The 16,188-nt window shown below is 40.5% G+C and overlaps 1 protein-coding gene across 12 annotated transcripts in view; it reads right to left on the bottom strand.

Annotated features, from left to right (window-relative positions):
- tpk1 (thiamin pyrophosphokinase 1) overlaps window positions 1-16,188 on the bottom strand; it is a 410,665-nt gene that overhangs the window by 354,167 nt on the left and 40,310 nt on the right. For 2 of the 12 annotated variants that reach the window (XM_069912507.1, XM_069912518.1), the window contains one exon: window positions 3,651-3,828. The exons of the other annotated variants lie outside the window; for them this stretch is intronic. The gene's annotated coding sequence lies outside the window, so the exon portion shown is untranslated. The remainder of the gene's footprint in view (window positions 1-3,650; window positions 3,829-16,188) is intronic. 12 annotated transcript variants of the gene reach the window in all.

Raw genomic sequence — 16,188 nt, 5'->3', positions numbered from 1 at the left:
AATAATTAATAATGCAGTTATACTTAGAATGTTTTTGTAATACTAACCAATTAAAACAGTATTAATAAGAAGGGGAAGGGCAAATAATAAGGGTATAAAAATCAATGCACTGTATGTATCGGGGCTTAACTGGTGAGAAACCAGTTGAGTCCAACTCTGCAGACTTGTAAATAAAGCTTGTCGTGTCATCAGTTTTAAAGAGACTCATGTGTGAGAAGTTTTATTTCTGACAAATGGGGGCTCGTCCGGGATCTACACTCCGGCCGTGAGGGGAGGCGAGAAGAGGGACATCGGAGGCGGTGCACCCCGCTGAGTTCAGCGGCTCCTAGTCCCTTGCTCGTCGCTTCGGGCGGCTTGAGCGAGTGGTATCTGGACAGGGTGACACGACAAGACGGAGAGGAGAAGGGTGACGGTTCAATCCCCGGGAAGACACCGGTAAGTGACGACTTACGATTGTGGTGTGGGGATTGGGTAACAGGTGTAACGGGATACACCTGTTTGGATAAAAACCTAACGGAATAGATTAAGTATAGATCTTTTGTCGTGGTGTGAGGACCCTGTCGCGGGACTCTAGGATAGACCCCAGGGAAACCTCGGCGGTAACCGAAGGAGGGACAGCACCTCCGACGAAGTGCCGAGAAGAGAGGGGTCAACCCCAGGAAAACCTCAGCGGTAACCGAAGGAGGGACAGCACCTCCGACGAGGCGTCTGAGAAGAAGGGAGTAGGGTCCAGAACGAGAGGGTCCTCAGCAACGATAAACAGATCTAGGTGGGAAAATGGGAGGATCAAAATCTAAGGGCTCGTCTGAAAATTCAGGACAATTCCTGGGAGTACCCCTTGACAGCCCTTTGGGGAGAATGTTTGAAAATTGGGATAGTAAAAGATATCGGGACAAAAACAAGAAAAAGATGGTCCAATATTGTCTCCTTTGGTCAAAACAACCTATTAAAGGTTCCTCGGTCTGGTGGCCGAAATTTGGATCTGATGAGGATTGGGTTAGACAAGCATTAAACATATATGTAAATTCGAGACCAAAGGTGAATCAAGAAGAGTCAGCATATGCATTTTGTTGGGTTCCCTGGCCAGGATCCTTAACAGAATGTTTTAAATTGAGGGTAGCAGGAGAAAAGAAATGGGAACCTCTGGACAACCTTCCCCCTCCTTATATTCCCCCGGTGCCTACTGCGCCCGAGGAAAGCTTATTACCGGAGGGGAAAGGTGATGAATCTGATTGCCCCGAAGGGGGCCGGGAAAAAAAGGATGAATTAAGGGAGTCGGACCCTAAACTTCCACCGGTAAACCGACCCTGGACAAGATCCCAGACTGGTCCAGGACCATCAAAGTTTTCAATAAACCTAAATCCCCTGAGAGAAGTTCCTATGGGAGGACCGGGAGGGGGAACGGGATATGTGAATGTTCCCCTAACTAGTACAGAGGTGCGGGGATTTAAGAAAGAAATGAAAAAGTTATTGGAAGATCCTTTAGGACTGGCTGAACAGCTTGACCAATTCTTGGGACCAAACACATATACGTGGGAAGAGATGCAGGCAATAATGGGAACATTATTTTCACCCCAGGAGAGGCAGATGATTCGACGGGCTGCCCTCCTCATGTGGGAATATGAACAACCTGGGGACCCTAGACCCCATGAACAAAAATATCCCTTAAATGAACCCAGGTGGGACAAACGAACACCCGAGGGATTGGCAAGTATGAGACAATATAGAGAGTGGACAATTAAAGGGATACGGGAGGCTGTGCCAAAGGGTCACAATTTTACCAAGGCATTTGGGAACCACCAGGGGAAAGACGAGTCCCCTACTGATTTTTTGGAGAGGGTGAGAAAGAATGTCCAACAGTATGCTGGTGTGGACCCTAGTACACCAATGGGTGAAAAGCTTATTCGAATTGAATTTGTTTCCAAATCATGGCAAGACATTAGAAAGAAACTAGAAAAGGAGGAGGACTGGAGTGAAAAACCCCTAAGTGAACTGTTAAAAAAGGCACAAAAAGTATATGTGCAGAGAGAAGAAGAAGATCAAAAGAAGGCGACAAAGGTTATGGTACAGACTATCCGACAGATGAATGCTGAATCCTGAGGGGAAAGAAAACAAAACCTTCCTCTAAACAATCCAAGATATCCAAGAGAGGGAAGACCCCGGAGGTTCATTAAGTGCTATTACTGCAATGAGGAAGGACACTTTAAGAGGGAATGCCCCCGATACAAGAGGGAATTGCGTGCCCTCGAACTTATGGAAGAAGATTAGGGGTGTCAGGGGTTCCAAATGTTAGGGACCAAATATAAGAGGGAACCCCTGGTAAAACTAAAAATTGGTCCCAAGGGAGAAGAGGTGGTGTTTATGGTGGACACAGGAGCAGAACGAAGTAGTGTAATAACTGTGCCAATCGGAACTGAGCCTATAAAAAGTAATTTGACAATTTCTGGGATAGAAGGGGCTCCCAGAATGGTATCAATAATTCCCCAAGTAACAGTGAAACTGGAAGAAAGAGAAGGGGTACAAGACCTCTTGTTATTACCTTCGGCTGGATTTAACCTCCTAGGAAGGGACTTACAGGCTCTCCTAGGTTTGGGTGCTCTCCCTGTGGACGGAGAAGTGCGAGTCCACCTCTGCGCTTTAAAGGAAGAGGATGAACGGCAGATTGACGAGAGAGTCTGGTATAAGGAGGGAAATCGAGGAGGTCTGGACATCCCACCTTTACATGTCACATTAATACCAGGTCATCAGCCGGTAAGGAAACGTCAGTATCCTATTTCTTTGGAAGGGAGAAAAGGGCTACAGCCGGTAATTGAGACTTTAATACGAGACGGACTATTAGAAGAATGCATGTCACCTTATAACACCCCTATACTCCCAGTAAAAAAGTCAGATGGATCCTATCGCCTAGTTCAGGATCTAAGAAGTTTGAATGCTATTGTTCAGACCCGCCACCCAGTGGTGCCTAATCCCTATACTATTATGAGTCGGATTCCCCCAGACCATGAGTGGTTTAGTGTTATCGACTTGAAGGATGCCTTCTGGACGTGTCCATTAGAAGAGGAAAGTAGAGATATGTTTGCGTTTGAATGGGAAAATCCATGGACAGGTAGACGGAGACAGTTTCGGTGGACTGTATTGCCCCAAGGGTTCACTGAATCTCCAAACCTGTTTGGACAAATGCTAGAACAAATCCTGATGGACTATCCACAATCTGATGATTCCCAACTAATGCAGTATGTGGATGATTTACTATTATCAGGACCCAAGGAACAAGAAATGAGGGGAGAGACCATTAGACTCTTGAATTATCTGGGGAAAAAGGGTCTACGGGTGTCCAGGAACAAGTTACAGTTTGTTGAGAAAACTGTGATATATCTGGGACACCAGATAAGTAAAGGACAGAAACGGATTACCCCTGAACGAATTGCGGGAATCACTAGAATGCCTTTACCCCGTAATAAGAAGGAAATAAGACAATTCCTGGGACTCTTAGGATACTGTAGGTTATGGATAGAGGACTACTCAGCTTTGGTGAAGTTTATGTATGATAAACTGACAAATGAAAATGACTATCCATTGAAATGGACCCAGGAGGAGGAGGGATGGTTCGAGGACTTGAAACATCGCCTAACACGAGCCCCAGTACTCACTCTGCCCTCTTTAAAACAGCCCTTCCAGCTATTTGTCACTCATAACCAAGGAACAGCTGTGGGAGTTTTAACACAGGAAAAAGGCGGTCAGCGACACCCAGTGGCTTTCCTTTCCAAAATGATGGACCCAGTGACTCGCGGATGGCCGACGTGTATCCAGGGAGTAGCGGCTGCTGCTCTGTTGGTAGAGGAAGCACGTAAACTTACTTTTGGAGGAAAGATGACTGTGTACACCTCCCATTCTGTGAGTGTTTTATTTCTGACACCTATGCCATTGGTGTTATGTGATTGTAAGGGATTGCTTAAGGTAGTATGTGATTGGGAAGGTAAGGATGAGAATCACTGCTCTGGAGCCAATTGTTACTGAAATATTTTGCTTGAGAAAAATTGTCATTGGCCCATTACCTTTGGAGTTATGACCGTACACATAATGAATCAATTATGTATGCTTAAAATAGTGATTAAAATAGGTGCACAGAGCACCTATGGCATAGGGAATACTTAAAATGGTTGGTGGGTGGAAAGAAAAAGGTTGAGAACCACTAGAACTCAACCAAGTGTCAAGTTTGAGTTTAGGATTGGGAAGACTCAAGTTTCATCTTGCCAGCCCATCTCACCACCCTATCCTGGGTATTTTGAGTTGCACAATTCCAAAGCCAGACAATTCTCAGACCTTTTGGTTTCATGGATGGGTCAGTGAAATGTGAACCCCCTGCTGAATCTCTCAGATAAATTTAACCCAGAGGATATTGTTAAATACCTTCATTGTTTTTACTGTTACCAAATAATCTATGCAAAATGTTGCAAAGTAGTAACTTATTCCTCCTGAATTATTTTATTGCTATAAAAAGATTCCAGATTGCTTCCTGGACCCCAATTTCTTATCTAAAAATGGTGCAGTTCTCAGCAACATAAAGAATATCTATTGGCCATTTCTGTGCTGAAATGAAATTCAAAAATAATGTTTTGCCTTGTCACTTTTGTTTATTACATCAGTATCGTTATGAGCCCAAAGGACCCCAAAACACAGCACCAAGACAAATGGTTACTTAAACAAAAGTTGCTTTTAATTATCCTTTAACATGAAAACAGAATCACACTTTAACTTATCTATTACTAACTTACTTAACCCCCTTCTAATTCTAAGCACACATATATATAATGTGTGACGAAGTTCAGAAAAGTTCTTTGGTTCTCAGTCCAAACTCACTTCTCTTTTCTCCAAGTTCACTGGTTGCAGGCAATTCTTATGCTGTGCACAGAATTTAACATGTATAAAGTTCACTAGGCTTTGGTGCTTGAAAGGTAAATGGTTTTCAGGGAGAGACGTGTTGTTCCAGGATTTCCACAACTGAGGTACCACCATTAGTCACCTCAATGTCTTGCTGATGAAACTTGCCCCATCAGGGTTCTCCAGATGATAACCTCTTTCTTTCAGGTCATCATAGAGTTCCTTTTTGTTTCTCTTATTCCAAGTGAAACATTAGACAGCCAGTCCTCTCCTCTTGCATGAACCACAAGAGCTGACTAGGCCATCTTCCAAACTGGAGCTTGTTTCAGTTCCAGCAACTTCTGCTGCTTGACACTGCTGTCTCTGTCTCTGTCTCTCTCTCTCACGCGTGCACGCGCACACTCTGAGACTGAGACAGTCTGTTTGACTCTCTCTGCTTGCAAAACCACATGATCCTCTTACAAGAGCAAGTCTTCTGTAGACAATAGGGCACCACCTTGCTCTTCCATTTGTTGCTTATAGGTAAACAAGAACCCATCAGTGACCTCTCTAAGCACTCTTCAAAGCTCTTGCAAAAAGGTGTGAGAAGCCACTATGTCTCCTATGTTACTTTCAAAGACAATAGTCCATTTATTCCACAACATGTCCAATTAACATCTACTTGTGAAGTCTCCATAGGCATTATTCAAAGTTTCTGTAAAGTCACTGTGGACATGAAGTCTACAGTATTTCAAATAAGATCTGTTTTAAAGTGTTTGTATGTAACCTACTCTAACCTTTCCCAATTTATCTCCCAAAAATATTTCTATCTACTCTGCCACAGTATCATAATGAGCTTTAGTAGCTCATTGGAGGAAGAAAATCATCATTGTTGACAGTGGTAAATTAACCACTAGGCTGAGTAGGTGAAGCCTCGGGGCCCAGAAGGGAGGGGTGGGGGGGGGAGGCCTGGAAGGAGCAGAGATTCTGGGCTCCCAGCCAGGAGTGGGGATGTCAGGCTCTACAATTCTTTCAACCTAAAAGTTCAATTGACCACCCCCGCCCCCAACCCCCTGGCATTTTTTGACCACTTGGATAATCCTATCGACCTGCAGGGTTTGATATTGAACACTTTGGAGATCCCAATACAAGTTATTCAATGTAACTTTACATTACTTTATTCTACTCAACGAAGGGTGGGGCAGGGGGCAAGGACAAGGTTAGCTTTACTAAAGCTCAGCCAAGTGACTCGGGTGGTAGTTAATCAGTCACTGATTGTTGACTGGAATACTTCAACTAAAGAATGTCCCAGCAATATGTAGTCACTGAAACCATAGCCCTTTTTACACAGAGATCCTGCAATACTGCCATAAAATAGACCTATCTTTAAGGCAGCTTTGCTTATTTTTTTTTTAAACACTGAACCAACGCTGGCATAATGCAATTCGGTGCTGTGACTATCTCCGCTGCCATCTTAAAGTAAAGGTGGGACTACAATGACCCCCCCCCCCATTCCATGTTCGTACCTTTTACACAGAATGGCGTGGCGCAATAAAGCGCAATATACCTGCCTTGAAGAGGCTGCGTAAAAGGTGCTCATATCTGACAGGTGTGAACAGCCAATCTTGCTGAGCATAACCCTTTCAAAATATTTCTCAGATCCACATATTAGACCTTAGATAGGATGTGTGATCCCACTGATTTCAAAGGGATTATAGGTTTAGAAAGCAACAGAAAAGATTGGTTACTGACAAAAAAAACCCTTTTTTTTTAATTTAATCCATGATTTCACAGAATCACAGGAGGTTTGCAGCATGGGCAGTGGCGATTTCATGAAGTACTGGTTAGTTGCACTCATCTGCCCTCTCCTTATAGAGCTCATTTCCAGCTTGACAGCAGACTTTGGCCTCACTTGGATGTTTCAAAAGTCGTTTCTGTCACAGACCAGCTCCCAAATGAACCCCACAGCTGGACTTTGAAGGTGCACTGGGGCGAGACAGCAAGAGGGGCTCTCTGCACATAACTAGGTAGGCATTAAGGGCCATCAACAGCAAATCTCTGCTCATTTATTTTTAAAAATTGCAGCAACACTCCACAATATAATTAAAATACATTTATTTGCTCAGGGCAAAATTTCAAGTATTAATAGTTTGATTCATGAGGTGCAGTGAGAGGTTACTTACAATGGAAATCAATGGAAATGGATACATTCAGTCAAATAGCACTTAATCTCTGTCTGAACCTGGATTATCATTTGATTACACTTTAGGAAATTATTGACTTTAGTTCAGCTGGAGAAGGGTCCCCAGATAACAATCATTTCTCATTTGGCCATGACTTCATGTTTTTCAATAATATCAGTTTTGAGAAAGATATTTTTCATTAAAAAAAAAGTCTCTGTCTTTAAATCAGATTGCACCAGAAATGTTAACAGAAAATAAATATCAACTTGTTTTCTCCATCTCATCACATTGCTCATGTTTAATCTGCAGCTTCCCTGTATTTTAGGCTGATAAAATAGGTAAACAATATTTAGAATTAGAGCATATTACAAACATTTGAATGAGTTTAAGCATCCCAAAGCAGGTTCCAAGTTACAGGAAACCGTAGCAATGATCTGTTGATGATTCGAACCCTGGTCCCAATCGCTGGTGCTGTAAAGGCACTGTGCAAACTGCTACGGCAACCATGCCACCACCTCACCTCCCCCCCGCCCCTCCCCAATGCAGAAAAGAACAACTCTGTGGGCCAAAGGGCCTGTCCTGTGCTGTCGATTTTTGTTTTCCTTGATGAAGAAAATAGGATTCAGAAACACTTGTGTGGAATTGTAAACTCTCAGAATAATGGTAAATCACATCATTGGGCAGAGAAGAGGAAGCATTAATTTGAATGAAACCACAGAAGACCCAAAATATTTAATGGGAAAACTGGAGGCAGCAAACTCCAACAACTTTGAGGGAGTGATGAAACTCAAGAAAGGAAAAATAGATGGCACACATCTGGAAATTTTGAAGAGGTTACTGAAAGTGGATGGCTTTGTAATCATATTGTATTTATAAATGATACTGACAACATGGCAATAACAATTCCATATGCAAGTAACTGAATATCAAAGTTGAATCAGATTTCACTCCATTACTAAATGCCAATTTTTAAGCATCCCTGCAAAGAAGACAAGAGAACACAAACTAATTACAACCAAAGCTTTGAGCTCAAAAGGTTGAAAATCCTGCATTAAACACATCTGCTTTTGCAATAATTCAGCTTTCTCAGCTGCAAAATCTGCTTTCTTAATTAATGAATCTGATTAGCCATTCTTTGAGCTCCAACAAGATAACCTATTACATGGCTGAAAGGCATTAAGAGGTCACATTTTTAGCATTTGAAACAACTTTAACCACAACTTCAAAAATCAATTTCCATAATTGATGCTGCATGTTTCTTCCCCTCACCCCCCCCACCACCCCCCCAATCCCACCTCTTTCCAAATAGGGACTTGAGAGAAAATAAAGGATACAAGTATCGAAAGGAACACAAAATAAATACACATGCTTAATCTTTTATTCAAAAACCTAACTTTTTTTTTCCATGGATGTCGTCTGCTCATTAATTCTCACATTTGGCACCAAAAATGACCCGATGTGACCCATACTCAACTCACCCTTGAATATCCCGTAATTAGTGTAAAATTTTATTGCTCCTAGACAACTGTTCCGCACATCCCCCTGCTGAACTTTTTCTGAAAAATAATGTTTGCAGCATTTACCTTCCTTCCAACACCCCACCATGTGACATCATTAATACAGCCTTGTAACCAAGGAATTTTATACTCACTGAAGACCAATTATAAAGACTTTTTTTCTGAAACTGTGTGCTCAATGCAGTCAACAGAGGTGCAAGTATCAAAGAGTTCCTGAAAGAGTTCACTTTTAAGGATGCTATTAATGCACCTGTATTAACAGGAAAAATGTAACTGAATTTTAACATTTAAAAAAATGCTTGGCACAAACTTGGGCCTGCAACAATGTTCAATGAAAATGAGCCTACAGCTGAAGACTTTGAAGGATTCCGTGTCAGTAACGAGAAGATGATATCAAACCTCATCGTTTATGGCAAAAGTGTTGCAGCAGAAAATATAAATACGTTGGAGGTAACTGAGATCGACGAAGTGCTGGACATTGACCATGATGCACCTGTTGTGCATTCCTTGAGTGATGGAGAAATTTCTGAAATGGTGCTCAATGACAATAAGCATAATGATCGCCGTAACAATGTGGATGACAATGTTGAAATGTGCTTTTACTGCATGTGCAGTATATTTTCAGGTGTTTACCTTAGTTTGAGTCATTTTACGTTTAAAATTTTACTGTATGCTTTATTTAAAAATAACAAGTACACTACTTCCACCACAGTTCCGTATGTCCAGCGTCATTGCAACCGCCCCCCCCCCCCCCCTCCATCCAGAGACCCTTCTAGTTGGATTCTAGTTGGAGTACATCTTTGTTTTTCTCAATTCGGAAACATCGCCATTACTTAAAAGTACCGCCATTACTATTATTCTATTATCTGAAAATTTCCAAATTCCAAAAAGTGTGGTCCCAAGGATTTCAGATAAAAGATTAAGCATCTGTAATTGCTGAGAAGAACCAAGAAATCTAATAGCAAAAAAAAAATTAGAACCAATTGGCAAGTTATTGCTGTTATTAGATGGTCAGCACTTGAAAGGTGTAAGTGAACATAAATAAATACAGACCCTGTGACATAATTGCACAAGTCAAAATCAATATCTGGTTTGCGCTATTTTTGCTCTTTGGCTTTGGTGGGAATGAAGTGCCACGCAGAGTTCTATCAAATTAACATGTATCAGACTTTTCTCAAATGATGCATAGACATGTGGGCTAAACGTCCTGCTCCTGTGCTGCCATGTTCTATAATTCATTAAGACTATTCACTCTTAACCTTTAATAATCTGAAAAAAATATGAAAATGTTCCATTTGCTAGCAATTGAAAAGTAAAGAAATTATACACATATTGAGAGATTGTAAAGCTCTAAGGTGCAGAAAAATCAGATGTACTGGTGAATGATGCTCAAAAGGCTGAACTCTGGAAGTACAGCAAATAATTCAGAAAAGCAACAGATCATGATTTATTGTCAGGGCATGTGAATACAGAAGTATGGAGTTGTTCTTCAATTATATGGAAATCATATATTTCTTTTTTTTAAATTTAGACATAGAGCATTGTAACAGGCCAATTCAGCCCTACTAGTCAGTGCTGCCCATTTACACACCATTAACCTACACCCAGTAAATTTTTGAAGGTTGGTAGGAAACTGGAGCCCCTGGAGAAAACCCACATAGACATGGGGAGATTGTACAAACTCCTTACAGACTGCGTGGGATTCGAACCACAACTGTGCTACCCTAGATCTGGAGTTTTATGTCGAGTTTTGGTCTCCTGACACCAGAAAAGAAGTTATTGTGATGGAAGTAGCTCAGGGATTAACTGGATTAGTAGTGAGCAAATTGGAGTTCAGAAGAGAGAGGTTTGCCAAAAATTTTTCAAAAATTTTACAAGGCAGGCTTTTCAACCTAACAAGTCCATGCTAACCAAGTCGTCTACCCAAGCTAGTCCCATTTGGCGCGTTCGGCCCATATCCTTCTAAACTTTTCCCATCCACGTACTTCAGCAACTTATTTCATATACTCATCACCCTCAGTGTGGAAAAAGGTGCCCCTCAGGTCCCTTTTATATCTTTACCCTCTCATATAGTTTTAGATTGCCCTAGCCTAGAAAAAAATGAAGACGAGTTACCTGATCTCTGCATCTAATGATTTTATAAATCTTTATCAACAAGAACACAAGGCACATTAACAATATAAACTAGAGACAATGTGTCCCCTTTATGCGTGATAATTGGCCATAAAATAGTCATCCAAAATTAAGAAGTAATATTATTGACTTTTATGCCCCAGCTGGCATCCTAATATATATATGATAAAGTAAAGGAACTTTTCAAAGGACAGATAAGTGGAAATAGACTTCCATGAGCCAAAACAAAGAGTGGGATAGTCACTTGAATGCTGTAAAATTACATTGTGTGCTCAAAAGGAGATCGACAGTGCAAGGAAAATCGATGATAAATCCAAATCAACAAATTTTTTAAAAATTAAAACCATCAACTAGCATTCCTCCAATAAAATATCCAGTGTGGTTAAAAATATCAGGCTGTAAACTACATAGCCTCAACACTTAAATATCTTAGAAACATTGAGTGCATCATAGCAGTAAAAACTTAAGATAAAAAGTAAGTGTTTTAATTATTCAGAATACATTGGAAAGTATCCACCATGATGACATCTCAACTCCAATCATTTCATCTGCCTTTAAAATCATTTTAAAAGACCAGAGGTAAATGCTTCCAAATCTGAAAAATTCTAAATTATTACCCTTCAATAGATGAGCCTGAAAGGCTTCCAATTCCAGGGCACAACTTATACTGTATGTATGGATGTAATTGTCAATACCAATGTAAAAGTTGACCACCTATTTTTGCTCCAAAGATTTGGCATTTTCCATACATCACATGTAAAAGTTGAACCCCCCCCCACCCCCATCTTTTGGCACTGTCCACCCATCCACCAGATGCCCAGAGCGTGGACACTCGCCTCGGCCCAGGCCATCCACCCATCCAAGCTCCCGATGCCCCAAATGCAGACTTAGCACCCATTCCCAGCCACCCACCAACTCATCCGAGCTCCCAAGTCAAAAATAGTATGTGTGTAATAGTCAAATGCATCAATTTCCCTCTAAAAATCAGTCCACAAAATTAGACTATTACATGCGTATATGTGGTAGTTTATTCGATCCGGAAAACCAGTGGTCCAAATTTAAATGACACAATGAAATTATATAAAGTTCTTCAAGGATTTATTTTGCATTGCACAATTTTCTTTTTACTGTGATTATACTTATTATCATTTATTATAATTACAGAACACGCCCATGTGCATCAAACATTTTCTTTTTCAAAACTACTGACATCTGCAAACAGCTTTTAATATTTGCCAAAAACTTTCACATTTGAATTAATCATGTTTTAAACAGATCTTTGTTCAAGAAGGGAAAAAGGTTAATCTAGAAAATTATAGGCCAGTAAATTTCACATCAGTGGTTAGAAAAATATTGGAAAGGATACTTAGGGATAAGATTTATCCACATTTGGGAAGTCATGGTCAGATTAAGGTCAGTCAACATGACATTGCATCACAGTTATGCCTTACGAGTGAGGTTTTGTTTTGAAGTGACAAAGATGGTTGATGAGGGTAGAGCAGTGGATATTGTATACATGAACTTCAATAAGGTGTTTGACAAGCTGTCCTGTGGTAGGCTGATTCAGAAGGTCCAGATGCACAGGATCAGTGTTGAGTTGATCGACTGGAAATGAAACTGACTGTCCCAAAGAAGACAGAGGATAGTGGTGAAAGGCTGTTATTTGGGCTAGAGGTCTGTGTTCTGCAGAGATTGATGTTGGGACACTTACTGTGATATACATAAATGACTTGCATGACAAAAATAATTGAGTAGATTAGTAATTTTTCAGATAATCCCTTGATTCCAGGGATTGTGGATAGTATAGAGGGTAACCAAAGAATACGACAGGATATTGATCACAGACAGGTTACGGATATGGGAAGATAAATGGCAGAATGGTGTTTATTCCAAACAAGGTGTATTTTTGGAGGTCAAATTAAGGGTATGTATACAGCTAACAGTAGGGCTCCTCCAAAGTACTGATGTGCAGATGGTCCTGGGGATCCAGGTCCATAGCTCATTGAAAATGGCCGTGCAAGCAGATGGAGGGCAGCTGGAATTGTTAGAAGAATTTAAAGCACAACTGATGTTGAAAGTTACAAAGTTAGGTGTCACTGACCTATTCTGTAGAGGGTTTGTCAAGCTGTTTGACTAAACTGCTCTGGACGTTGTTTCAGCAATGGAGGAACAACCAAAATGAACTGCAATAACATGAACTGATGTTAAATGCTACCATAATGGAAAAACACATTCAAAATAAACTGCATTTTTAAAAACTTGAAAATGCACTCAACTGACTACTGGGTCTCAGGAAAGTAAGTCTCCAATGATATATTCTAAATTAAGATGGCTTTTAAATAGAAATAGTTGCTTCCTTCACCTTCCTTGTATTTTTGAGCTTAATTATCCTCCTACATTGATTGAATGCTCAAGAATAAAGATTAGTAATTTTGTGGTTAAATCAGAAATCTGGATCGGCAAATCATAAACACGGCAAATTAAATTCACATAATGCAAGTTTTTTTTTAAATGCTGGTGTCTGTAATGGTGAGCAGAAACCCAACAATTTTGAACAAGTCTGCTCCATTAATAAAAGCTGAAGCAGCATTTTGCCTTCAGTAGCAATGTTCCAAAGGGTATTGGACAGAGATGATCTGTAGGACTAATAGCTCAGAGGTGACATGATTTTTGACAAAATATTCTGCTTCAGTATTGCAGCATATTGTTACGAGTCCAGAGGACCCCAAAACCCAGTAGCAATCGATATGCACCACGACAAAGGATAACTTAAACAAAAGTTGCTTTTCTCTGAACATGAAAATAGAAGCAAACTTTAATTTATCTCTATTGACTCTCTTAACCTACTTAACCCTCTTCTAATTCTAAGTGCATGTATGTGTAAGTTCAGCAAAGTTCTTCGGTTCACAGTCCAATCTCATTGGTTGCAGTCAATTCTTGTACTGTGCAAACATAATAAAGTTCACCAGGCTTTGGTGCTTAACAGGTAAATGGTTACCACTCAGAAGGGTTTTTGTTGGTTTTCAGAGAGAGAGTTTTTCTTGTTCCAGGACATCCACAACTGATTCCTTTTAATCGCCACTCCAGTGTCTTGCTAACAAAATTTGCCCCCTTCAGGGTTCTCCAGATGATAACCTCTTTCTTTCAGGTCACCACAGAGTTCCTTTCTGTTTTTCCTATTCCAAGGGAAACACTAGACAGCCAGTCCTCTCCTTTGACCAGGCCGCCTTCCAAAGCTTGCCAGCTTGTCCCTCTGGAACCAATGTCTGTGTTTCCCCCCCCCCCCCCCACCTCCTCTCTTTCACTCTCTCCAAATCTAAGAGCAGAGCCCGTTTGTTTTCCTCTCTAACTGCAAAGATCACATGACCTTCCAGACAGTAAATTCTCTTTTCCTGACAAAACTGCCACTGCATGTTGTTGCCTTTTTCAACTGACCGTCCATCATGAGTCTGAGCCCTCTTGCAAAAGCTCCTTCAAAAATTCTGTGTTTTAAAGTGTGTGACCTGCTCTAACAAAACTTTCCCAATTTATCTCCCAAATACCTCAAGATACTCTGTCATATAATATAATGTTATGGGTGCACGGAAACATCTCCACTTCAAATGATATCTGAAAGTGCTTTGCTTGCCCTTCAGTGTTGGGTCTGAATCATGAAACTCATTTTAACAGCCTTATGGGAGTACCTTCAAGAAAGAAATGAATAGTTCAACATCTCACAACTACATTCTCAAAAGCATTCAGTGATTGTCAAATGATTGCTCAAATCCTGAAATTAATTGAAAAATGCTTGTGATTTTTCAGTGCTAATCTGAAATTTGTTCCTTCTATTATTATTGATACACTAATCTGCCTTTTCTTTCCATTACATTTTATCTCTGCCGTATCTTTTATTAAGCAACTTTATGGATTAGTCATCCATTTATACGTACAGAGTGCCAAAACAAACCCTGCTATTTTATAATTTGTAGTGCTAGCAATATTGTGTACTTGTTAACAGGAGTGCAAATTGCTCCTCCACCAAGCTTATTTTCAAAAGGGTAAAAGCAAAGCACTTTGACAGAATTACTATAATTAACCTAGAATCAGAGAAAAACTGAGTTTTCAAATGACTTCATTTCATTTTGCCTAAATAAATTCTATTGATGACATGAAGCTGCATTGACTTTTACACCTGAAATATAATGGAAATAGCATTATCAGACAGTATTTGCTATCAAACAAAAAAAAATCAATAGGTTTTCTACTGTAGTACATTTACAAAAACTCCAAGTTTAATGTCAGAAGACATTGGTGAGGCAAATCAAGAGTATTGTGTGCAGTTTTGGTCACCTAACTGCAGAAAAGATACCAATAAAATAACGGTTTGAAGGATTGAAATAAAACGGGCAGCACAGTTACAATGTTGTTAGAGTGCCAGCATCTGGTTCGAATCCCTCACTGTCTGTAAGGAGTTTGCACACTCTCTCCGTGTCTACATGGGTTTCCTCCGGATGCTCTTTTTCCTCCCATTGTTCAAACTGGGTTGTAAGGTCACTTGGGCTCTGTCAGTACCGGGGGACCACAGGGCTGTGTTCTTAGCCCCCTGTTCTACTCACTATATACCTATGACTGTTGAGCTCAGTACGACAACTTTGTCGACAATACCATGGTAGTGGGTTGCATAAAGATGATGAGTCAGCACACAGGAGGAAGATTGAACACTTGGCTGAATGGTACACCAATAACAACTTTGCACTCAAGTGTCTCCAAAACCAAGGAGCTAATTGTTGACTTCAGGAAGGGAAAGTAGAGGTATACAAACCAGAGATCATTGGGGGATCAGAGGTGGAAAGGGTGAGAAAATTTAAGTTCTTGGGAATTACTATCTTGAAGAATCTTTCGTGAAACCAACATATTAATGGCATCATGAAGAAGGTACGTCAGTGCCTCGACTTCTTCAGGAATTTGTGGAGGTTTGGTATGACACCAGAAACCCTCTCCAGACTTTGCCTCGTTTAGAACTTAATCCCAATGCAGATGGTGCCACCATGGAGATGGATTACAGCCCATGTCACATGACTGAAAGGGAAAGAATCAAAGCTAAATGTATGAACTCTGGATTTATTATTTTCTCTAAACATGAAGCAAGCACCTTTCACACTTGCATCCCACTAAACTGGCCGTTCAATGTCCTGGGATAGGAATGGGGATTTGCTTTTTCACACTTGATTTCTTCTAACTGGGACACTGAATGCTTTGACATTTGCAAGAGGCATTCCCGGTGATGACGGACCTGCCTGAAATCCTGATCAATGTATTATGATCTTATATTTGAGCAAAATTAATCATGCCTAATTATAAAATAATTAAGCTTTATGCACAGTACAGCTTGAGCCCTTCAGCTCCTGTTGTTCTTGTTGTGCCAACCTATATAAACCTTGATAAGGGAACGTGGGGAAGTGCTAGCAGAAAATAGCAATAACGGAAAATTTTTTAAACAGGATGGGGAAGTTAGA

This window comes from Narcine bancroftii, chromosome 1, assembly GCF_036971445.1.
Source record: "Narcine bancroftii isolate sNarBan1 chromosome 1, sNarBan1.hap1, whole genome shotgun sequence".
Taxonomy (NCBI): domain Eukaryota; kingdom Metazoa; phylum Chordata; class Chondrichthyes; order Torpediniformes; family Narcinidae; genus Narcine; species Narcine bancroftii.
This window is presented reverse-complemented; position numbering and strand designations above follow the sequence as displayed.